The sequence below is a fragment of the Suricata suricatta genome, chromosome 3 (assembly GCF_006229205.1).
Source record: "Suricata suricatta isolate VVHF042 chromosome 3, meerkat_22Aug2017_6uvM2_HiC, whole genome shotgun sequence".
Lineage (NCBI taxonomy): Eukaryota > Metazoa > Chordata > Mammalia > Carnivora > Herpestidae > Suricata > Suricata suricatta.
In genome coordinates, this window is record NC_043702.1 from 138,027,156 (window position 1) to 138,053,134 (window position 25,979).

At 36.8% G+C, this 25,979-nt stretch overlaps 1 protein-coding gene and 1 long non-coding RNA gene across 8 annotated transcripts in view; one reads left to right on the forward strand and one right to left on the reverse strand.

Moving 5' to 3' along the window:
* RPS6KC1 (ribosomal protein S6 kinase C1) overlaps positions 1–25,979 on the reverse strand; it is a 175,568-nt gene that overhangs the window by 87,566 nt on the left and 62,023 nt on the right. The window lies entirely within an intron of this gene.
* Positions 2,317–6,605, forward strand: LOC115288196. The gene is made up of 2 exons (XR_003906859.1): positions 2,317–2,462; positions 6,068–6,605. It is a non-coding gene; the product is annotated as an uncharacterized LOC115288196 (long non-coding RNA).

Here is a 25,979-nt window from a genome sequence, read left to right on the forward strand (position 1 = left end):
ACGGGCATGATATGCTGCCAAAGTAGCACGAAACTGGAGAATAAAATCACTTAAGGGTAATTCTGAATTCACTCTGATTTTTGTAAGCTTCATGTTTTTTCATTAACAACAAACTGTCACCCACCTTACAACTGAAAAATAAGAAGCTAATTGAAATGTATGTTAACTAGCTGGAATTAAAATAAACACATTAAAAACAAAGGGTATTTTGAATACCCTAAACAAAGGGTTTCAAAATGGCCTCCAAAGTGCTCAAGACTTCAAAACCTAGGTGGTCCGACCTACGAAGTACTGGGTTCTCTCTTCTCTAGAGCAGGACAGTCCTATGCTCTTACCCGTTTTATATACCTGACTGTGATACATTTCATTTAAAGAAACGATCCCATGACTGAGAGTTACAACGTTTGAAAACCACTGTACTATATAATCTCTAAGGCTCCTTTCATAAATAATATTCTATATTTTCAGGACTCATTTTTATCTAAGTACTTCATACATAGTACTTTTTTTTTTAATAATTCACCCTATGCATCTTCTGAATGAAGTTAACCAAAAAGCAAGTATCAGACAGTGGAAAGCACCTTTGATTATATTCTGGAACCCTGGTTATCCACATTCTGGCTCTGCCTCTCACTAGTCATGTGACCGATGGTACATCATCTCAACTCTCTGACCTCTTCCTCATTCTCTAAAATGGAAATATATACTTCAAATGACGGCAGAGATTAAAGGAGGCAATATACATAAAAGATATTACAACAAAGACAGTTGTATATAGAAAGCACTAAATTGTAAAGGTTTTTGATCTTGGTTTCTCTCTAAACCGAGTTCTACAAAATAATGTTCCTGTTTTGCTGAAGTGAACTGAACTAAATTACAGTAAAGCAGGCATTCTTCCCCAGAAGATGACTACTAGAAAACCCTTATTTCTGTCTGCAGTAGCATCTTCCGTTTCTTCTGAGGAATGCTCCCTTCTCCCCTTCGCAGCCCTCCACCTGCAGCCTCCACCACCATCACCTAACAGGGTGGTCCGAATGGAAACTATTGTGCTTCAGATCTCAGTCCCTCTGCCCCATATTACTACATAGGCTAGCGTGGGCCCCCTCTCACAAGCTGGGCCAATCACAGAACCCCACCCCTTGGCCACAGTTGGAGAAGGGAGGATTTGGCCCAACACAAACTGGGCCAATCAGTCCCTCTTCGCTATCGATGCTGGAAATAAGGGGACCGGGAACTGCCAACAGCCACCCTCTCTGCCAATGTGCTAGAGCCAATCAGAGATAAGGAATTTAACAGAGAGAAGCAGTTATGAGAGACAAACAAAGGAATCCTGATGTGACTGGGGTCCGAGATCTCAGCTGAGCCTACATTCCTGCCATTCTTTGCCTACTGGAGTTCAAATGTGCATTTTCTCACGTGCAAACTGAAGAATCCAGACTGAATAGAGCCCTCAAAGGAAAAAGGCAACAATGTTGCGGATGCAGTTTGCTTAAAAACCTTCCTTTCACAGCTTTTACATGACCGGTCCATCTCTTCTCTCCTTTATGAGTACTTCGAAAATGTAACTAGTCTTGGGGGCTGGTGGGGAGGGAGGAATCTTCTCTACTGCTTTTTAACTATGGAACAGTCTACATTTATTAACTCTCCAACTCCTCAAACTTCAATTAAAATTAAAATTTCAATACGATCCCTGTCTCTGTCCTTAAAATGTATTTAATTTCTAAGCTCAAGCTTTTAGTTTTATATAACCTATCTGTGAAAGTTACATAAGTAATTGAAACATGCTGTGAAGGTAAAATGTGCCACAGAGATAAGAAACATTTACTATTTCCACACATTACTCATCCTTCAGTGTTGAGTTTACTTTTCATGGACTCTAACTGCTACTCCCGTTTCATCAGTGCTTTAGACCTTTCATGTCCTCATTTAGATGCCCCATTTTAAATTTCTGATTCATCGTAGGTAGGCTAAACTGCCATAGAAGCCATGGCGATGTATTTAATATGGTGTGATCACCAAGCTGTAATACAACTTCGAAATTTGCTTTTGTTTAAAGAAAAAAAAATCAACTTGTTTCCCAAAATAATTTGAAATTCAAAAATGCCAAGACTGTGGAGCACCTATGTCAAGCTAAAAGCATATTTTGTAATAAAAACATTGTTTTTTTTTTTTTTTTTAACTTTTGGGGCTTCTGCCGCTTTTGAGGCAGTCTCCATAGTAACAGAGAAAACCGGAAGCCAGCAGTTGCAATGGACTCCTGCTGCTGATAGTGGTTCCATTTCCACGGAAACAATGGAGTGATGGAATACGGGAAGGCCTTTTAAATGTAACCTTCAATATACATACTATGACTCCTTCCTTATCAGCCCCTTAAAAGTGGATCACAAGCACGGCTGCTCAAGAGTAGCTGCCAAGGATGAAAATCACCTCTTGCAGATTTCTACTGCTGGACACGTCCTGAGGTTTGTGAGTACTAGGAAGAAAAGATTAATCTACAGATTTCTGGAATAATTTTAACCGATCAAAGTATTGATAAATATGAGTTGAAACAGATTTTAACAGATTAAAATTTTTCAGTCAAACCCTAACCTTAATTTCTTAATCTTCCTGTTAAAATATACATATGTAGCCCATAATGATTATTTTTCAAAGAAAAGCAGGTTGTCTGAAATTCAACATTTTAATCCCATTTTAGGTCATGTAGTTATTATCACTTCAGTACTGTATCAAAGCAGACACTTAATAAATGCTATTTTTTAGAGATACAGTGCATGCGTGCATGCCAAGGAGGAAGAGAGAGTGAGGGAGAGAGAGAATCTTAAGCAGGCTCCATGCTCAGCGCAGAGCCCAGTGATGCAGGGCTCGACCTCATGACTGTGAGATCATGACCAGAGCTGAAATCAAGAGGCAGACACTAGACTGACTGAGACACCCAGCAAATGCTTTTAAAAATGGATATGTATTTAACATTCTACCTAAGGCTAACCCAGTACCTTCAATAAGTTTCTCTCCATTTCTATTAATAATTCAGATACAGTAAGAATTTCTACTAGGCTCTGGCATCCAAATGAGAAAACATACTCCCATTATTTACTGACCTTTACATCAAAAAGTTCCACTGTGCCAACAAATGTCTTGTGTATGTGGCATCAACCTGTAGTTCTTTACCTTATCAGTTTCTGATTAGGAGAGAGGACAGTTACAGGGTGATTATAGAGTCTGATGTGTGAAAGAATAGGGTGTAGCTGAATAGAAATGAGGAAAGAGTCCAAAGTTGTACTTGAAATTTTTAGAAGCACTGGACTGCCTGCCTGCCCTGCATTTCTCAGAGCACCAACTCTGACTTGCTCCTGAGTTTTAGAGAAGGCACAGTCTATACACACAATGGAATCACAAAATTCTAATTTATGCAAGAAGCCATCACTACTTGGCACTCCTTTCCTTACATCAAATTCTATTTACAAGAGATAGGGAACCTTCCTTATATGACTAAGGGAGTTAAGGCTCAGGGATGTGGAATGTCTTTCGCAGTTAAAAAGTTAACAGGAGAGACTAAAACTGAAGCCAGGCCTTAGGATACCACACTTCCGGTGACTGAATGTGAAGTGAACTGTGCTACTGCTACTGAGTAGAAAGAGGAAAATACAGAGCACAGGAAAGTACGAGTGAGTATGGGAACAAAGAGGAAGAGAAAATAAGCATGAGGAGTTGAGACAGGAGCCTATCAGACAGAAAGAGACTGGAAATGACAGACAGAGGTACATGAAAATCAGAGCTATGAAGAGGTATACATTTCACACAGTGTGAAAGAGAATGGGCCTTTCTGAGAAAAAGTGGTCTCTCAAAACATCCTTGTTACCCAAGGATTTCTTTGGAAAACACAGGTCTTTTCTCCTTTGCCCATAAAAAAAAAAAAAAAAAAAAAAGACATTTTTATTCACTGCACTAGTTTCACAAACTAGAATAAAAAGTAGTTCTTCCAAGTCTGTTCTTTTACCCTTAGGTACCAAAAAGAATACAGCTAATGCCTCATCATTGGTTCAACAACAACAAAAAAATCAATGCTGAAGGAAAAACTGTCCATGTTAGACTACTTGAAAGACAGCATGCCAACATCTATATTTTATGGAAAAGTTTAAGGGATTTTTAGAGTATTTTGACTAGATTTTTGCCACATGCACAGACTTTAAGTCTCACCTATGACCCTACAATAGGCAGGTCTTATACTCTTATCTCTATTTCTCTACTCCAACAAACACTCTCCAGTAGCTCCTATGACACTCTATTCTTGGTCAAACGTGCCTGATTTTTACTCAGATTTATCACATTAGGAAGAACATTCAAATCAACCTGGCTTTAAGGAATGAGTTTTTCTTTATTGGTGCTTCCTTTTTTTTTTTTTTGTAACAACTTTAGTAACAAAAAGAATATGATGGCCTTGGTGGTTATAGTAGCTTTTTTTTTAGTGCTGATTTATTATAGTTAATGGGTTTTTTGTTCTTCTCAGGTATAGCCTACCATTTCTGACTTATGCTAAGTGTTCTGACAACAAAAGGAAACCTTGAGAAAAACAGTAATTGATGGTTCTACATGTCTACCACAACGGGGGCCATCAGCCTTTCCGCATGTAACAAAACCGGGTCAATCAGGGAATCTGCTTCCCATTTGCATTTAACCAACTCCATATTAATGTCTTTTCAAAAACCAAGTGTTATGTGACCCCTAGAAGTTCAAAGAGTCAACAAAGAATAGTAAAAGCAAAAGTCATAATAATATTCATGTCCAGGCATCGCCTCAATTATGACTCCTTTCAGTGCTTAGTAGTTTTTCTATCAGTTAATACTGAATGAAAACTAACACATCATTAGATCATAGAGTGTTAAATGCCTACAGAGACAGTCTTCTCCTAGATTCAACTATTTTTTTCCTGTTCCCTAACCCATTTTTTGTTTTGTATTTTAAGGGGGAATACTCAAAAACTAAGTATTCAATCCCCTCCAAACAACACGGCCTAGCCAGTCTCTTTATGACAATAAACTCTTGCCTAGATAGATAGATTGACTGATAGATAGACAGATAAATAGTCAATCCCTAAATGTCCCTTATGTTGTTATCCATGGCCTCTAATAGATTAAGATAAAAAGTTTAAAAAGAGCTAGAGATACACTGGAAAAGGAATGAAGAATGAAAACTTAGAAGTTAAGATTTTGCCTTCTGAGATGGAATAAAAATAAGATAAGCAAAAAGATGGAAATGAAACTCCACATAGACTAAGAATTGTTTATCTACTATACTAGTAAATAGGAAAAGTCCCCCAAGCCCCACAAAGGCTTTTGCTCATTTCTTTCACCAGCTGTAAAAGACATCTTAAGAAGTAGTAAATCCACGGAAAACTCCAACAAACTGTTTTCTTCATATTATGATATTGGATCACATATTTTCCTTTAAGATGATATAAAACAATCAGGAGAATTACTGATGGTAAGCAGTTAATTCTTCTGAATGCTAGATGTTTTACAGACTCCTTGAATGTATCCCCATCTTAAAAAATTAAACTACTGCAGGTATATCAAAATTAGATGGACTCCATTCCATGTCCAGATTTATTTAACATGAAGATATTTATCTCCACATTTAACCAATTCGAAGGGATGTGCCACAGTGTATCACATCTGAAGCCCATTTCAGGGTAACAAAGAAAATTCTCCCTGAGTAAGACCATCCATATTCCTGTCCCTCCTATCCTCTTTAGAAGGCAAAATGCCTAATAGTTACTGAGCATCTATTATGTTCCAGACACAGAATCTCAATGTTTATAGTCATCTCAGTGTTGTCACAGAACATCACATATAGAAGACCCTCAGTAATATTTTGTTAAATAAATGAATGGGAAAGCAAATGAATGATTTGGCACCAATACTACATGGTCTGATAACAATGCCTTCATGCTTAGAGATACTATAATTACCTCTTTCTATAACTGAGTGCCTGTCTCTAACTTAACTAGTTACAATATATGCATTTCAGAAAACGTCGTCTATAATTATTGTCTTTATCATCTATGTAGGTGAAATTGTAAAAAAAGAATACGGAGGAACATGGCATACATAGAAGTGGCATGACTGGACCAAAAGGACAATCTAATTTTATGAAAAATTGTCATGACAGCATCATTGAAGGAAACAAGCACAGATATTCCACATAATTTTAAACCACTATGTAAAACAGAATGAAGTCTGTGAACTTTTTATTGTTCAACTATTATAATTTTGGGAAATCTGTTTCTTCACAGTTTATTAAAGTACAATATCCCTAGACAATCACCTGGTTATTTTTCAAATGAAACACACTTTGAGACCCCTAATGACAACACAGTAAGCTCATGAGAAGAAGTAGATTTATATTTTTAAAACTTCCTAAAAGAGAATAGGTAAACTGAACTTGTGTGTAATTTATATAAGACTCAATATTTAACTATTATGATTAACTAAGCTGTAAGTTCAATACAACTATGTAACTCAAGAAATCATGAAATAATGATTGACTGTTTCTCAAAGTGTCTAACTGCTAATACTGAAATAAATGCCAGCAGCTTTCCAGTTAGAGTTTTTTAGTTTTGTCTAATATACTTTACAATATTCATAGATATTGGGTGCCTGGGTGGTTCAGTCGATTAAAGCGCCTGACTCTTAATTTCAGCTCAGGTCATGATCTCACAGTTCATGGGTTCGAGTCGTGCACTGAGCTCTGTGCTGACAGTACTAAGCCTGCTTTGGATTCTCTCTCTCCTTCTCTCTCTGCCTCTCCCCTGCTCATGCTCACTCTCTGTGAAAATAAATAAACTTTAAAAAAAATTGCTTTTAATTATAAAAAATAAAATGCTCATAGATATCTATATTTCTTCTGACCAGAATTAAGGCTTTTTCCAGTAATTACAGGAATTAAATCAACCGTCTCATTTTAATGTTTTTAAACTGTGTTGCTAAAGATATAAAAATGTGAGGATACTGATGACCGAGACCATCTAATAAAAAACCCTTCGAGAATCCTCATCTCTCGCTCTGCTTTTGCAATAGAGCAGCTGTGCCTCACACAGATTCACATGAATGAAAATATTTAGACGAGAAACCACCCACTTAGTTTATTTTCCATGCGACTTTCCTGTAATTATTTTGTAAACTGTTCACACAACAATACATAAAAACATCTGCAAAAACAGGTAATTAATGTGTCAAGCCAAACTAATGCATTTTTTATGGTGTCCATGCTTCGTCAACTGTAATTATAACTCCTTTTTAAGCAAATGATGATGTGTTTGTTGCAATGTGCAAGTGGTTATTTTAGATGCTCTGTTTACTGTTCATACAATCTGAATATAAAACTCCACAGCTACTTTACCCTACATCAGTGTTTTACCTAGCCTTTTGCAGAAGCAGGAGAGTGGTTCTCTTTTCCAAGCTATAATTTCCAGTAAACAGTTTTGTCATTAAAACACGAAACTCTCAACATGAAAGTTGATACCAAAATACCCAACAATTCAAGAAACATACAACAGAAAATGATTCACCCAGACTTTCTTCTTGCTGCCGTAAACCTATGGGAATTATAGCACTTTATGCTCATTAGCTTGCGGGATACTAAGCCTCCTGAACATGAGAAGTTTAAAAGGTTTGCTATTGTTTTTATGGATAATATCCATCCCATCTAGACCCACCAGACACATACATCTTTGACATGAGACCAACAAAGGAAGAACCAAATCCTGCCCAAAGTGTATTGTTTCATATCCGTCCATACGCTTCGGTTTTACTACAGGGAAGGTCATGCTCAGAATTATTACTATTACTCTACATACCAACATTGCATAGGATTCATCATCCTCAGACGGCCACTCCTTAAGGCCCAAGGTTTCTATTCTGTAAAGTTCTGTTTCCAGAGCTAATAAAATCTAACACGAAGGAAGAAGCACAGCCCTTTAATAGTTATGTAAGGTCCTTTCTCTTTTTTCTTTTTTTATGTTTTTTTATTTATTTTTAATACAGAGAGAAACAGGCATGAGAGGGGGAGGGGCAGAGAGAGAAGGAGACACAGAACTGGAAGCAGGCTCCAGGCTCTGAGCTAGCTGTCAGCACAGAGCCTGATGCGGGGCTGGAACCCACGAACGTGAGATCTGACCTGGGCCGAAGCCGGAGGCTTAATCGACTGAGCCACCCAGGCGCCCCAGGTCCTTTCTCTTTTTAAAAAAGGCAATTTTGGGGGGCGCCTAGGTGTCTCAATTGGTTGAATATCCGACTTTGGCTCAGGTCATGATCTCATGGTCTGTGAGTTTGAGCCCCTCACTGGGCTCTATGCTAACAGCTCAGAGCCTGGAGCCTGCTTCAAATTCTGTGTCTCCCTCTCTCTCTGCGCACTCTCTCGCTCTCTCGCTCTCTCTCTCTCAAAAATGAAAAAACATTTTCAAAAAACTTAAAAAGGAAATTTTTAAAACATCTATGATGATTTCCTATAGTTCAGAAAAACCCTCAAAATAAAGAACTAATCTTAGGAAACAAAGGTTTCTATTTATTTTCACAACCAAATTTTTTAGAAATAGCGTAGAGTTCACCCTTCCGGGTCCAAGCTTATGTAACTCCTTATTTTGATACAAATATTTCTAAACTGAGCTACTTCATTCTTCCCTTGAATATTAGCTACTATGATATGCTAAAAGTGCCTATCCTCACCTTGTTCCCAGTAAGAACATGAGGAAAGTATTATAGAAAATCAAATAAGTTTCCCAATTGCCAAGCTTTAGTTTTAGGTTGAACACTTATTTTGGAGAATTTGGGGTTGGATCTGATCAAAACAGAACAGAGCTCCAGTTCCAAGGATGCTGGAAAAGGAAAGACATGACTACAACAAGGTAAGGGAATAGGACAGAAACATATTTATTAAAGCCAGAAATAAAACTCAGGGTTAGATGAGCAAGAAGTCTCAATACTGAGTTCCACTACTTATATTGATTGTTACAAATAGAAAATGTAATAATAAATATAACTAATGCCATTTCATATGACTGAATTCTAAACATTATCAAACCTTTGGGACAAACATACTGATATCAGTGCAGAGTACAGATAAACCAGACAACAGGCATTTAAACCTATTTGTTCCTTTCAAAAGCTACCTGAATGCATACTGGCTGTTACCTACACATACTTTAGTATTCAACTTTTTGATAATCTCCTACAGAAGCCTTCCCTATCAGCCTTCTCCTTCTCCCTGGTCAAGTGCCCATTTATACTTATCTATATAATCATTCTCATTCAAAAATATTTATAGAGGATCTCCTATGTAACAGGCATTGTGATAGAAAATACACTGAATGAGAAAATGCCTTGCCTTCAAGGATATTACAAGTAATAAAAAGATATTCATTGAGTAAATAACTGCACAAACAATTATTTCATTGTAAATATGGTAAGTACTTGAAGTGAAACAGTGTGCAATGACAACAAAGTTCAGGAAACCCATTCTGGTGGGAACCGAGGTGAAAAAAATGTTCACCTGAGGAAATATCACTGAAACTGAGACCTGATGAACAAGGAGGAAGTATCAATTGAAAAAGCACAGTAAAGCACTCAACCAGAGCACAACTTATGTGAAAATTCGAACATGGGAAGGACCACTGTGCCTTCTAGGAGATAAAAGAAGGCCACTTTGACTAAAGAAAAATAAGTGACAAGGATTGGTTCAATATGTGCCTGGAGAGAAAGGCAGAAACTGAATCATTCATAGCTTCATTAACCATAATATCTTTGAATTTTATCCTCAAAGCAATGCAAGAAAGTGACATGATGACGGTCTATTTTCAAAAAATCAGTTAGACTATTGGTACAGACAGAATGGTTTAGAATCAAGCACCAATGACAAATAATCAAATACATTTTAACAATAAAAACAGAATCTGTGACAAAATCAAATGGAAACTCAGGAATTAAAAAGTACTCAACAGCACATTGAGATGACAGAAAAAAGAATCAGCAAATTTAAAGATAGATGGGTAAAGATTATCAACTGTGAATAAAATTAAATAATAAAAAAGACTAGACTAGGACACTAGACCAGTCTAGGACACCTGTAGATACCATAAAGCACACTAAAAAATATATAATGTAGTCCAAGAAACAGAAAACAAAAGGAGGGAAAAGGCAGAAAAATTATTGGAGAAATAATATGTGAAAACATTCCAAATTGACAAACATTGACCTACATATCAAGAAGCCCATCAAATACCAAGAATAAGAGGATAAACCCAAAGATATCTACATCTAAACATATAATAGCCAAACTATCAAAAGCCAAAACAGAAAATCTTAAATGAAGCAAAAGATAATCTCATTTCTTCTTCAAACTGGTTTAAAGAATAAGTCCATTTAAACAATATAAGACTACACTGTAGAGCTGATATAAAAATGTGGCACATATGACAATACTAGCAAAAAGATGTAGGAAGAGATCTATACTGAAGTAAAGTTCTTAAGTATTACTAGACTTGAGGTAATGAAGTAGAATGTTTTAAGTTAAAGTACTTATTACTATAGTACTTCAGAAAAAACAATATGAAAAAATGTTAGTCTCCAAAATAAAGGAAAGAATAAATGGCACACTATAAAAAATATCTAATCATGACACAAGGCAGTAAAAAACAAAAAACATAGGAGACATTAAAAAAAAACCCATTAGTGGGGCACCTGGGTGGCTCAGTCAGTTAATCATCCGACTTTGGCTCAGGTCATGATCTGACACTTTGTGAGTTCAAGCCCCACATCAGGCTCTGTACTGACAGCTCAGAGCCTGAAACCTGCTTTGGATTCTGTGTCTCCATCTCTCTCTTTGCCACCTCCCACCCCCCCCCACCCCCCTGCTTATACTCTGTCTCACTCTCTCAAAAATAAACATTTTTTTAAAATTTAAAAACACAAAGAATTTTTAAATAATAAAATTTTTTTAAAAAACACAATGGCAAGCATAAATCTAACCTCATTATTAAATGTGTTAAATGTTAAATATGGATTAAACATGCCAATGAAAAAGCAGAGAGTATAAGCCTAAATTTTTTTTTTAAAAATCCAGTTGTATCCTGTTTACAGGAGACATACTTTGATTAAAAATAAAAACAGTTTAAAAGTAAATAACTTGGGGTGCCTGGGTGGCTCAGTCGGTTAAGCATCAGACTTGATTTCAGCTCAGGTCATGATTTCAGAGATTCATGAGTTAGAGTCCCGTGTTGGGCTCTGTGCTGGCAGTTTGGAGCCTGCTTGGGATTCTCAATCAATCTCTCTTGCTCACTCGCGCTCTCTCTCTCTCTCTCTCTCTCTCTCTCTCTCTCTCTCTCTCTGTCCCTCCCCTGAATGTACTGTCCCTGGTCTCTCTCAAAATAAATAAAATTCTTAAGAAAAGAAAAAAAAGTAAATACTTTTACTAATATCCAACAAAATAGACATTAAGAAAAATGAATGTTACTAGAGACAAAAACAGACATCTTACAATGTTAAAAGGTTAAATTAGTCAGAAAGATACAACATTATGAACACGCATGCATCTAATAAGAGTCCTAAAACAAATGAAGCAAAAACAGACATGAAAGGAGAATTTCAAGCTGAATAAAAATATAAGCAACATAATCAAAATTTATGAGATGCAGCAAAAGCAGTGCTTGGAAGGACTTTATAGTTTTATTAAAGACTTATGTTGAAAAGATTGCAAATCAATAACCTAAGCTTCCACCTCTTCAGATAGAATAAATCTAAACAATGAAGAGTGGAATACACAAAAAGAAAGCAGAAGCAGAAAAGAAATAGAAAATTAAAAAATAGAAAACAAAATGAAAAGCTGGTTCTTTGAAAAGATCTGATTGACATTTATCTAGACCAAAAAACAAACAAACAAACAAACAAGCACAATCAAAAATAATGAACATATCCATCACTCTCAATGAACAATTCTTTTTTTTTTAAGTAGGCTCCACACCCAATGTGGGACTTTCAGGACCCCAAGATCAAGAGTGGCATACTCTACCAACTCAGCCAGGCAGGCACTCCTCATTTGACAATTCTTTGTTTTGCCTTCATTTTTAAAATATACTTTCACTGAGTAGAGAATTCATGTGACAGGCTTTTTTCCTCTATGTATTTTTAAGGTGTTAATCAATAGTCTCCTTGTTTGCATTGTTTCTCACAAGAAATCTGACATCATTTTCATCTTTGTTCTTCTATATGTATCTTTTGTTCTGCCTGCTTTGTAATTTTAAGATTTTCTCCTTAATGCTGGTTTTGAGCAATTTAATTAGAATATGCCTTGATGTAGGTTTTCATGTTCCTTATGCCTGGGATTTGCTGGGTTTCTTGGACCTGCAGAATGTTTTCATCAAATTTGGAAAGCTTTCAGGCATTACTCATTCCAATACTATCCAGTCTCCCTCTTTTCCTCCTGTTTAAGAAGTTCCAATTACATGAAGAAAAGTTGTGCTATAGCTTACTAATGTTATATTAATTTTTGCTTGATTTTTTCATTTCATTTCGGATAGTATCTATTGCTATGTCTTCCAATTCATTAATCCTTTCTTCTGCAATAGCTAATCTGCCACTAATCTCATTCTTTATGTTTTTCATTTCCCATAATGTAGCATTTACCTTTAGAAGTTCAATTTGGATCTTTTGTAAATCTTCCATTGTTCTACTTAACTCCACATAATGAACACATTTCTATTAAGTTTTAAAGTCCTCACCCTTCCCTTCTAACATGTGGTCAATTCTGAGTGGGTTCTGAATGATTTTTTTTCTCACTACAGGTCATATTTTTCCTGTTTCTTTAAATGAATGGTAATTTTTTAAAGATGCCAGACATTGTAGACTTACGTTATTAGGTAGTAGATACTTTCCTATCCCTACAAATATTATTGAGCTTTGTTCTGGAATACAGTTATGATTCTTGGAAGCAGTTTGATCCTTTTATATCTTGTTTCTAAGATTTGTTGGGGTGGCTCTGGAGCAAACTATTTCACACAAATGGGGTAAGACTCTTGATTATTCTACCCAATGACCCATGAAAGGTTTTCAAGACACCTGTTAGGAAGAGACACTATTCCTAGCCTTGTATGAGCACCCACAATGTTCCCCCTAATTATTCCAATGGATCTCTCTCTGGCCTTAGATAGTTTCTCCACGGCCATGTGCTAATCAATACTCTGTTAAGTATTCCAAGCGATACTCTGCAAATCTCTGTAGAGCCATCTCTTCTCTAGATAAAACACTAGACAGCAGACAAAGATCCTGTAAGATCTACCTGCAAATTCTGCCTTGGCCTTGCTGGATTCAGCCCCACCTCCTCAACTTGGAGGTTTTGACACAATTCATCTGCCTTCCTTCTTCCTTGGCTACAACCTAGGAACTCAAGATCGTAAGCTAAGCAATCATCACAGCTTTCCTTATCTGTTTTCTACCTCTCAGAAACCACTGTCCTTCACTGTCTAATGTCCAGTGTCTTGAAAAGCACTGTCACATATACTTTGCTTGGTTTTTTGGTTGCTTCATTAAGAAGGGTGAATACTGCCCCTGTTACCCACCTTGGGTAGCAGTGGAAGTCCTAATTTTTTTGTTTTGTTTTGTTTTTTATCCCCTTCACCTATTTCACTCATCCCCACCCACCCACCTTCCCTCTGGTAGCCATCTGTTTGTCCTCTATATTAAGAGTCTGTTTTTTTGGTTTCTCTCTTTTTTTTTCCTTTGTTCATTTATTTCATTTCTTGAATTCCACATATGAGTGAGTGGAAGTCTTAGTTTTAATGTGGCTACTAGAAATTTTTTTTAATTACATATATGTGTCATGTTATATTTCTATTATACAATGTTACTTTACATAGTTACTGAAATTATATAATGTTAAAATCACCTAAGAAAGTAGGGTAAGGAGGCTAAGAAAGTTGACAATGAAGTCTCAATAAATTTTAACACTTTTTTTAAAGTTTATTTATTTTGAGAGACAGAGCAAGGGGGTAAGAGGGAGAGTGAGAGAGTGAGAGAGGATCCCGATGGGGGGCTTGAACTCACAAACCATGAGATTATGACCTGAGCCAAAGTCAGACACTTAACCAACTGAGCCACCAAGCACCCCTAAACTTCAACATTTAAAGGTCAAGTGGGGAAGGAGGAGCTGGCAGAGTAGACTAAGAAACGTTAACCTAAAAATTAGAAAACTAAGAAAAGTGTGGTATCATTGGAATAACAGGAGATTTAGGAAAGCAGAGGTTGTATGAAATAATCACTGAAGAGTTAACAAAAGAACATTAAGAGTAAGTAACATTACTGAAGAGTCCAGTTAAGATTAATAACAATGAATTCATTTTGGTTATCTCTCTGTCCAGGGTGTGTGGCTTCTTCAAATAGCACTCAGCTAGCTAGCTAGCTGCCCATTTGTTTGCCTCTGTAAACCAGAAATAGGGGAAACATAGATACTTGAAAACAAATGGATAAATCAATCCAGGGCTGGGGTTTTGCCAGGTATGTATGATACAAGATCAGAAATAAGGGAGATTAAGTATCTACCATTACGACTTTCTAAAACAATGGATCAAGAAAATAAATAAAATAGAGAGGGCGCCTGGGTGGCTCAGTCGGCTAAGCCTCCGGCTTCGGCTCAGGTCAGATCTCAGGTTCGTGCGTTCGAGCCCCGCATCAGGCTCTGTGCTGCCAGCTAGCTCAGAGCCTGGAGCCTGCTTCTGGTTCTGTGTCTCCTTCTCTCTCTGCTCCTCCCCCTCTCATGCTCTGTCTCTCTCTGTATTAAAAAAAATAAATAAAATATTTTTAAACAAATAGAGAAATGGAAGACAGCTGAGAGTAACGAGAAAAATGGAGGAACGTATAAAGTAATGGCACTTTTTATATTGTTTATTTACCACCCTCTCCCCTTCAATAACTTATAAGCTGCTCATTGATTTCAGTGAACATTAACAGTCATCCATTAAAGTTTTGTTGAATAGAACAAAATTGACCTGACTTTCTAGATCACACAATATAAACTCTACAGTCTATTTCCCATCTTACTGGATCACTTCATTTAAAGGGATTATTACCATGCACTGACATGTCACATCTATGCCTCTCCTTCTTATTTTTCCCTTCTAATTTTGCTTCTTGTTGCCTGGGCAAAATTGGGCCTTCTATTACTAGTTCAAGTCAGGGCGCTGCCCCCTTCCCTGCAAACACCAAACCAATTAACAAAAATTTCAATTTGGAGTTCTTTGTTTCTAATCTCTGCTTTTATTTGTCCCAAGTACTCAAAGTCTGTGTTCATTATTGTCCTACAGTGTACTTTTCTTCTGTAGGGTAATGGACTATCACTGATCTGGACTTAATCAAGATTACTATTTTAAACATGACTGTACTTGTGAGCTTTTCACAAAAATAGGTATGCTTTCATTCGTCACAGAGTAATTTAAAAACATCTCATACAGATCAAAAACCAATTTAATCATAAGTAGGTATGACTATTCTGTTAATACAGAATGACTATTCTGTAAAGATTGATTCACTACCTAAAAGAACACAGACTACCATACTATAATGTCCTATAAACAAAAGGCCATGTAATACAAAGTACCATGTAATACAAAGTACCATGAAACCCTCAAATAATTTTTTGAAGGTAACAAGCATTCCCACTTCAAGACACTATTTAAAATGATTAAATAGGCAGGGTGACTTGGCCATAAAGAAAGCTTCGACAAATTTCAAAAAAATGAAGTTATTCAGACAAAGTTCTTTGAACACCATGGAATTAAGCTACAGATCAGTAACAAAAAGATAACTAGAAAAATCTCAACTGCTGGAAAATTAAAGAGTATACTGATGATACACTTAGAAGTATATTACTGAGAAGTAATTCACAGGTCCAGTAGACAGACTAACGGACCCCTAAAAATGGCCACATCCTAACCCAAGAACCTGTAAATATATTACTTAACTTGGCTAAAAGTGACTTTACAAATGTTGTTAAGGTTAAGAACCTTGAGACAGGGTGATTGTCCCGGATTAGCAGGGTAGGCCTAACCAAATCACATGGGTCCTTAAAATCAGATAAGCTCTCCTTGCTGAGGCTCAGAGTGAATGTTCCTAGGGAAGAATGATCAAAAGGATAGAACACTGCTGACTTGGAAGATGGAGGAAGGCATGCAAGTGCCTCAAGAGGCTGGAAAAGACAGTTAACAGATTCTCCCCTAAAGTCTCTGGAAAGGAATACAGTCCTGCCCTATCTTAATTTTAGTTCAGTAAGATTCATTTCAGATTTCTAACCTAAAAAACCATAAAATAATGTGTTATAAATTTGTGGTAATTTGTTACAGCAGCAATAGAAAACTATGGAACAAAGAAAAAAATCAAAACAAAATGAAAAATATTTTGAACTGATAATAATGAAGATATGACATATCTAAACCTATGGAATGTAGCTAGAGTAGTACTTAGTGGGAAATTTATCATCTTAAACATACATAAAAAAAAAAGGCCAAAACTCAAAGATGTAAGCATCTAACTCAAAAAATAAAAGTCAGACCAGGGTGCCTGGGTGGCTTAGTTGGGTAAGTGTCGACTTCAGCTCAGGTCATGATCTCACAGTCCATGAGTTTGAGCTCCGTGTCAGGCTCTGTGCTGACAGCTCAAAGCCTGAAGCCTGCTTTGGATTCTGTGTCTCCCTCTCTTTTTCTTTCTCTCTCTACCTACCCCTTCCCAACTCATGCTCTGTCTCTGTCTCTCAAAAATTTATAAATGTTTAAAAAATAAAGTCAGACCTGAAGTAGGAGAGAAATAAACAGAATTCCATAAAATAGAAAACATCCAATAGTATAAATAAATACTCTAACATTAATAAAACTGATAAATCATCAGTATGACTAAGAGACTATAATAAATCATCAATATCAGGAAAGATCCAACAGACATTAAAAAGATAAAGAGATACTATAAATAATTCTACAATCAATAAATTTGAAGGTATGACGCCAAAAGCAAAGGCAACAAAAGTAAAAATATAAAAGTGGACATCAAACCAGGAGGCTTCTACACAGCAAAGGAGACCATCAACAAAGTGAAAAGGCAACTTACCAAATGGGAGAAAAAAATACGCAAACCAGATATCTGATAAGGGATTAATATCCAAAATACTTAAGGTACTCATCCAACTCAGTAACAACAATTAAAAAAAAAAGATTTAAAAAGGGCAGAGGATCTAAATAAACCTTTTTTCCCAAAGATATACGGATGGCCAACAGACACATGAAAAGATGCCACATTACTAATCATCAGAGATTTGCACATTAAAACCACTATGACATAAGGAATCACCTCACACCTGTTACAATGGCTGGTCTCAAAATGAAAAAAGATTAACAGGAGCTTGCAAGATGCAGAGAACAGGAAACCCTTTTGCCCTGTTGCTGGGAATGTAAATTGGTACAGCCACTATGGAAAACAGTATGAAGTTCCTCAAAAAATTAAAAATAGAACTACCCTAAGTTCCAGCAATTCCACTTTCAGGTATTTATCCAAAGAAAACAAAAACACTAAAAAAGGTATCTGCAACCCCCATGTTCACTGCAGCATTGTTTACAATAGCAAAAAAAAAAAAAAATAGAAAAAAAGTGCCCATCAATGGATGAATGGATAAAGAAAATGTGGTACGCACATACACACACAATGGAATATTATTCAGCCATAAAAAAGGAATCTTGCCATTTTCAACAACATGGATGAACCCTGAAGGCATTATGCGAAATGATGTAAGTTATACAGAGAAAGTACTGTACAATCTCATTTATATGTGCAATCTATTTTAAAAAAGAAAAGCTCATAGCTACATAGCTACAGAGAACAGACTTTGTGTGTGTGTTAATTAAATATTAATTAACTTAATATTTTATTATAAGAACTTTTATTATTTCCATTTTGCAAGTGAGAAACAGGCACAGAGATAGTGAATAACTTGCCTATGTTTTCACAGTGGAACTCAGAATCATAATCTTCCTATTTTGATTAGGATTGCATTTACGACAGTTTGTATTAGAAAGGATCACCTGTTTTTACCATGTTATAACTTCCCACTATGACAAGAGATAATACAGCCTGCCTTATCAGGTTAATGGGAGGACTACCCGGGACTACTCCCAACAGAGCCTCCTAAGTGCCTAGACTATGATTATAAAGAATTGACTCTTATTGTTGACATTATTATTTCTTCAAATTTGTAATTAATTATTTATTATCTAATTTACATCCAAGTTAGTTAGCATATCGTGCAACAATGATTTCAGGAGTAGATTCCTTAATGCCCCTTCCCCATTTAGCCCATCCCCCTTCCCACATGCCCTCCAGCAACCCTGTTTGTTCTCTATATTGAAGAGTCTCTTATGTTTTGTCTCCCTCACTGTTTTTTCATTATTTTTGCTTCCCTTCCCTGATGTTCATCTGTTTAGCATCTTAAATTCCTCATATGAGTGAAGTCATATACTTGTCTTTCTTTGACTGACAATTTCACTTAGCATAATGCCCTCCACTTCCATCCATGTAGTTGCAGATGGCAAGATTTCTTTTTTTTTTATCACCAAGTAATACTCCACTGTCTACATATATATACACCAAATCTTCTTTATCCATTCATCCATCATGGGCTCTTTCCATACTTTGACTATTGTTGATCACACTCTATAAACACTGGGGTGCATGTGCCCCTTCGAAACAGCACACCTGCACCACTTGGGTAAATACCTAGCAGTGCAATTGCTGGCTCAGAGGGCAGTTCTATGTTTAATTTTTTGGAGGAACCTCCACACTGTTTTCCGAGTGGCTGCACCAGTTTGCATTCCCACCAGAAGTGCAATAGAGATCATCTTTCTCTGCATCCTCGCCAACATCTGTCGTTGCCTGAGCTGTTAATGTTAACCATCTGACCGGTGTGAGATGGTATCTAATTGTGATTTTGATTTGTATTTCCCTGATGATAAGTGATGTTGAACATTTTTTCATGTGTCTGTTCGTCATCTGGATGTCTTCTTTTAAGAAGTGTCTATTCATGTCTTTTGCCCATTTCTTCACTGGAGTATTCATTTTCTGGGGCATTGAGTTGGTTAAGTTCTTTATAGATTTTGGATACTAACTCTTTATCTGGTATGTCATTTGCAAATATCTTCTCCCATTCTGTTGGTTGCCTTTTAGTTTTGCCTATTGTTTTCTTTGCTATACAGAATTTTTTTATTTTGATGAGGTCCCAATAGTTCATTTTTGCTTTTGTTTCCCTTGCCTCCAGAGACATGTTGAGTAAGAAGTAGCTGAGGCCAAGGTCAAAGAGGTTTTTGCCTGCCTTCTCCTCTAGGATTCTGATGGCTTCCTATCTTACATTTAGGTCTTTCATCCATTTTGAGTTCATTTTTGTTTATGGTGTTAGAAAAGTGGCCCACGTTCATTTTTCTGTCGCTGTCCAGTTTTCTCAGCACCAACTGCTGAAGAGACTGTCTTTATTTCATCGGATAATCTTCCCTGCTTTGTCAAAGGCCATATGTTTGTGGGTCCATTTCTGGGTTCTCTATTCTGTTCCATCGACCTGAGTGTCTGTTTTTGTGCCAAGAGAACAGACTTTTGGTTACCAAAGGCAAGGGGATGGCAGGTAGGCAAAATGAATGAAGAGGAGTCAAAAAGTACAAACTACTTCTAGTTATACAATGTACAGCATGGTGACTATAGTTAACAATACTGTATCATGTATTTGAAAGCTGCAAAGAGAATATTTTTTTTAATTCTTATTTATTTTTGTGAGAGTCAGACAGAGTGCAAGTGGGGTAGGGGCAGAGAGAGATGGAGACACAGGCTCCAGGCTCTGAGCTGTTAGCACAGAGCTTGACACAGGGCTGGAACCCACAAACCAAGAGATCATAATATGAATGGAAGCTGAACACCCAACTGACTGAGCTACCCAAGTGTTCCTAGAGAATATATCTTAAAAGCTCTCATCACAAAGAAATAAATTTGTAACTATGTGGTGATGGATGTTAGCAAGAGTTACTGTGACCATTTGCAATATATAAATATATCCAATCATTGTGTTATATACCTAAAACTAATACCATGTTATATGCTAATTAGACCTCAATAAAAAAGAGTAGAGGAAAAAAATCAATTTGACCATTTGTATAAAACAAAGTCTTTCAAAAATACAATTTATTAGTAAGTTGATAAAAGAAGAAATATATCCAGTTTTAACAGTAGGATTTCTATTCAAGAAATTAAATCCTCTATTAAAATCATTTCCTTAGAATTGTTCATAAATTTGTAAAGTATGGGGCACCTGCCTGGTTCAGTCAGAACATCATACAACTCTTAATCTCAGGAGTCATGAGTTCAATCCCCACATTGGGTGTAGAGATTACTTAAATAAATAAAAACCTAAAATAAGTGTTTTTGAGTATGATACTTACATTGCAGATATATATAAGAATGTCCTTATTTTCTGGAAATCTCTATTATACAAGGGTCAAAAGTATGATGTCTATCATTTACTTTAATTCCGTAAATATATCTGTAACATTTATATGTATATATACATATAGATATAAAAAGTAACTATGAAAAATGAACACATACACTTATGCACATACCCCATATAAGTCTTGAATAAAAAATAGCAACCAAGTCCAGTGATATTAAAAAAAAAAAGACACATTGCAACTAAGTGGGTTTATTTCAGGAATGCGAGGTTACCTTCAAAAAAACAATTAGTGTGGAAACCTCAAGTCTGGAGGATCATGACAGCCACCCAATTTCAAATTTCTTCCACATAATCTCTCAAAACCAGAAAATAAAACAAATGAAAAACTTGAAGGAGCAAATAAAACCACATAAGACCTCTATCATTACTAAGAAAAAATACAAAAAAAAAAGTGAGAGTACCATGACCTTCAGATTATCTGTAAATAGGGAAAGAAACCACATCACAACAGAACTCTGAGGGCCCCACTACTGCAGGCCCATGAACGTGGAATCCGGAGGAGAAAGAGCTTAAGAGATCCCTTTAAAAAGTATACAGGGGACACAAGACTTACACCAAACAACAGGAGAAAAACAAACAAAACATAAACACGCCCCCAGAAAGAGAAAGCCCAATAAAATGTCAAAATACAAAACAGAGGTTGAGGGGGAGGGGCGCCTAGGTGGCTCAGTCAGTTAAGCCTCCGGCTTCAGCTCAGATCAGATCTCACATTCGTGGGTTCGAGCCCTGCGTCGGGCTCTGTGCTGACAGCTCAGAGCCTGGAGCCTGCTTCAGATTCTATGTCTCCTCTCTCTCTGCCCCTCCCCCTCTCATGCTCTGTCTCTCTCTGTATCAAAAATAAATAAAACATTTAAAAATTAAAAAAAAAAAAAAAACAGAGGTTGGGACTTGGTAGTTGAAGACATAGGCTACAAAGAAAGACTTGGATGAAAATCAGTGGAATCAAAAGTGAGAGCCTTGGTAAAGCTTTTCTTCTGGGGAAGAATCAGACACAGAAAAAAGGGCATGAGGTAGCAGCAAAGGGGTGCACGGAATAACGTAAAGAAGAGAGATAAGGAGCCTATAAAAACAAAAGAGAAACACCAGCCACTCCCCTATTCTTGTCCATAAAAGAAATTGGACAGAAGAGGACATCAGCCGGAACCGCGGCCTCACAAGAAATAACAATGGGAAAAGGCAGACTTCATGCAATCAATGCTGTTAGAGATCAAGACAGCTATCACCTTTGGAGAGGTAGTAATTGAAAAGAAACATAAGGAAGCTTCCAAAGTGCTGGTCAAGTTCTACTTGCTGGTCCAGGAACCAGTAACACAGGCGTATTCCATGTGTGAAAATATATCAAGCTATGTACTTACGATATGTGCTCTTCCATATATTCAATTAAAAAATTTTTTTTAATATATTATTTTTGTTCAGTACAGAATCTAAGTCTGAGAAACATATATGAGAAAACATATGAGCTATATATTTTTTTAACAGACAGGGGAAGAAGGCATATTTAGTGTCAGCATGGGGTCAGGAAGGGTAAGTTAGAGCATGACATTTTAATTTGTTTTGTTTCTGCCTCATAACTCCGCCTCATTTTGGTTCACTCCCTCCCTTTCTATGGCTACGCTGTTCAGTTCATGTGTATCATCAGGGATAGCTCTGCCCACCTTTTCAGGGGTGAGTAAACAGCCTATACCTAATTAGGTTATTTCCTAGCTAGAAAATAAGACATGTGACCCATGTTTTCGACGTGAGCTAGGGGAAAACACCCTCTTCCTCTAGGACTCAGAGGAAAAAGCCTCTGTAAGCCTGGAGCAGCTGAGGGGTTATCTTTCACACCACCTGGAGATAAAAGCAAACCAGAGAAAGGGTTTGAAAGTACAGGCCATGTATAAAGATAAGCAAACAGACACAGAGACCAGGTGATACTCCTTGAACACCTGAATCTAGCAATACAGAACCACTTATTCCCATGGGCTAAAACGCTTTTGTGAGTTTCTAAGTGAGCTTCTTTGAATGGGTCTTGTTTCGTGTAACTGAAAGAGTCCAGTATAACACAAAATTTGAAAGAAGGACTGATCTAACTACAGGATAATTTAAGAAGCAACTCTCTATTTGTGACCATCCAACCAGAGAATCAGAAGTCTTCTCTTAGTTCATTCTGGCTGCCAAAAGAGAATACCAGGGACTGGGAGCTTATAAACAGAAATTTATTTCTCAAAGTTCCAGAGGTTCAAAGTCTGAGAGCAAGATTCCAGTAGATCTGGTATCTGGTAAGAAGTGACTTCCTTGCTCATTGATGGCTGTCTTCTCACTATGTCCTCACATGGTAAAACAAGCAAAGGGGCTCTCGGAGGTCTCTGTGGGCACTAATCCCATGGTGAGGGCAGAGTCATCCAAAAGCCCCACCTCCAAATACCATCACGCTGAGGATTAGGGTTACAAACACTTCCTAGATAACTAAAGAAAGAAAAAAAAGTAATGATGGGTGATTGGGTCAGGAAAACAGAATAGGTGGTGTATATAAAGTTTCAAATCTCTATTTTTAAAATCAGAGTTTTTCTATTTTAACGTGTTTTCTTCTGGCTGGTTTCGAAACAGTTAAGATCCAAAAATGTCTTGGGGCACCAGGGTAACTCATTCGGTTGGGTGCCGAACTTCAGATCAGGTCATGATCTCACAGTTCCAAGTCCCATATTGGGCTTTGTGCTGACAGCTCAGAGCCTGGAGCCTGCTTCAGATTCTGTGTCTTCTTTTCTCTCTGCCTCTCCCCCACTCACACTCTGTCTCGCAAAAATGAATATGTTTTAAAAAAATTAAAAGAAAAAAAGATCTAAAAATGTCTCAGCTAAGGTAATTTATTGAATTATAATTTTTTTAAGTTTTTAAATTTCTTTTGAGAGAGAGAGAGAATGCGCATAAGCAGGGAAGGGGAGAGAGAGAGGAAAAGAGAATCCCAAGCAGGCTCTGCATTGAAGAGCCTAATGCAGGGCTCAAACTCACAAACCACAAGATCATGATCTGAGCCGAAGCCAAGAGTTGACGCTTAACTGACTGAGCCACCTAAGTGCCCCTATAATTTTTTATTTTAAAAGAGAAAAGATTTTTTTTCCAAAAAAATTCTGAATTTGCTTACTACTACTCTTTGAAAAGTAAGATTTCAATTTACAGATTAAGATGGACAATTAGGTTCATACTTCAATGAGCAGCCATTCTTCTCCAACTATATTATATGTTACAATGATGAACATCAAGAGATACTAAAAGGCATAATTAGGTTTAAATATAAGATAAAAATCTCTGTAGCAAGTGATATTTATTCCAGGAATGCAAAGGTGGGGCGCCTGGGTGGCTCAATCATTTGAGCAACCTACTTCGGCAAAGGCCATGTTCTCATGGTTCATCGGTTCAAGTCTCACACTGAGCTCACTGCTGTCAGCACAGAGCCTGCCTCAGATCCTCTGTCCCCTCTCTCTCTGCTCCTCTCTCTCAAAAATAAATAATTTTTAAAAAATCAATGTAATATATCACATTAACAGAATGAAGGAGAGAAAAAACACGTTCATTTCAATTGAAGCAAAAAATGCATTTGACAGAATCTACCATTCTTTTGTAATAAAACCAGAAAACCAGGAACATAAGGGAACTTCTTCAACATGATACAGGGCATCTATGAAAAACTAATAACTGACATCATATCATACTCAATGATAAAAGACAAAACGCTTTCCCCTTAAGATCCAAACAAGGCCAGGATACCCACTTTCCCAATGCTATTTAACATTTCACTGGAAGCCCTAACCAGGGCATTAAGGCAAGAAGAGATAAAAAGGCATCCAAATTGAAAAAGAACAAGTAAAACTACATCTATGCACAGATAACATAATCCTCCAGATATCCAAAAGAATCCACCAAAAACCCTACTAGAGCTAATAATAAGCGAATTTAGCAAGGTACCACATACCAGATAAAAACATAAAAATCAGTTGTTTGTATCCACCAAGAATGAACAATCCAAAAAGAAAATTTATGATACAACTCCAATAACAATAGTATTCAAAAGATGAAATAACTAGGAACAGATTTAACCAAGGAGGTAAAAGGCATACACTGAAAATTATAAAACATTGCTGGAGGCAATTAAAGAATATCTGAATAGGGGCACCTGGGTGGCTCAGTAGGTTAAGCATCTGACTTCCAACTCAGGTCATGATCTCATGGTCCATGAGTTCAAGCCCTGTGTCAGATTCTGTGCCGACAGCTCAGAGCCTAGAGCCTGCTTCAGATTCTGTGTCTTCCTCTCTCTCTGCCCTTCCTCCCTCATGCTCTTTCTCCCAAAAATAAACAAACATTAAAAAATTATTTTAAAAAATAATATCTGAAAAAAATGGAAACACATCCTATATTTATGGATTAGAAAACTTAGTTTCAAGATGGCAATACTACCCAAATTTATTTACAGATTTAATGCAATCCCTATCAAAATTCCTACAGCCTTTTTTGCAGAAACAGAAAAACTGATTTTCTTTAACAAACAAAAACAAAAGAGACAAAGAAAACTATTAAAAAATAAATAGAATGTCAATTGCAGCTCATTTTTTTAAAGGTAGTTTTCAAATTTATATACAGTTATAAGGGGACCCAAACAATCAAAATAATATTGTAAAAGAACAAAGTTCTCAGAGAAGATCATAAGTCAAAACAGCTAGGAGCAAATATATTAGAAAACAATGATTATACCACCATTCCTTACTAAAAATTTAGCTTTTGGTGTTGTTAGCCTCACACTATACCATATTTTATAGTGAACTGGGCAATCCCTAAAGGTAAATATCTAAAGAGTTAGACAATATTTTCACAGTATCTTCAGAGTTAACAAACACAATAAACAAGTCAAACAATTTTTTTTTGAGAGAGAAGAGAGAAAGTGTGTGTGCAAGCAGTAAAGGGAGAGAGCATCGTAAGCAGGCTCCATGCCCAGTGCGGAGCCCAGTGCAGGCTCAATCTCAGGCCCTGAGGACCATGACCTGAGACGAAATCAAAAGTTGGACGCTAAACCAACTGAGCCACCCAGGTGCCCCTATGTCTAAAGTTATACAGTTTCACTTGTGAAATTCAGCTACAAGCAATCGTGTGACTTGCCTCCCTTTATCATAAACTTACTACTACCTTTCTCATATACCCATCCATTCTAAAATTTTTCAATGTTTACTTATTTTTGAAAGACAAAGAGAGAGCATAAACGAAGGAAGAGCAGAGAGAGAGGGAGACATAAAATCCCACGTGGGGCTTGCACTCCTGACATAAATCCGAAGTGGGGCTTGCACCCCTGAACTGTGAGATCATGACCTGAGCCAAAGTTGGACACTTAACCAACTGAGGCACCTAGAACCCTTATCCATTCATTCTAAATCAAACAA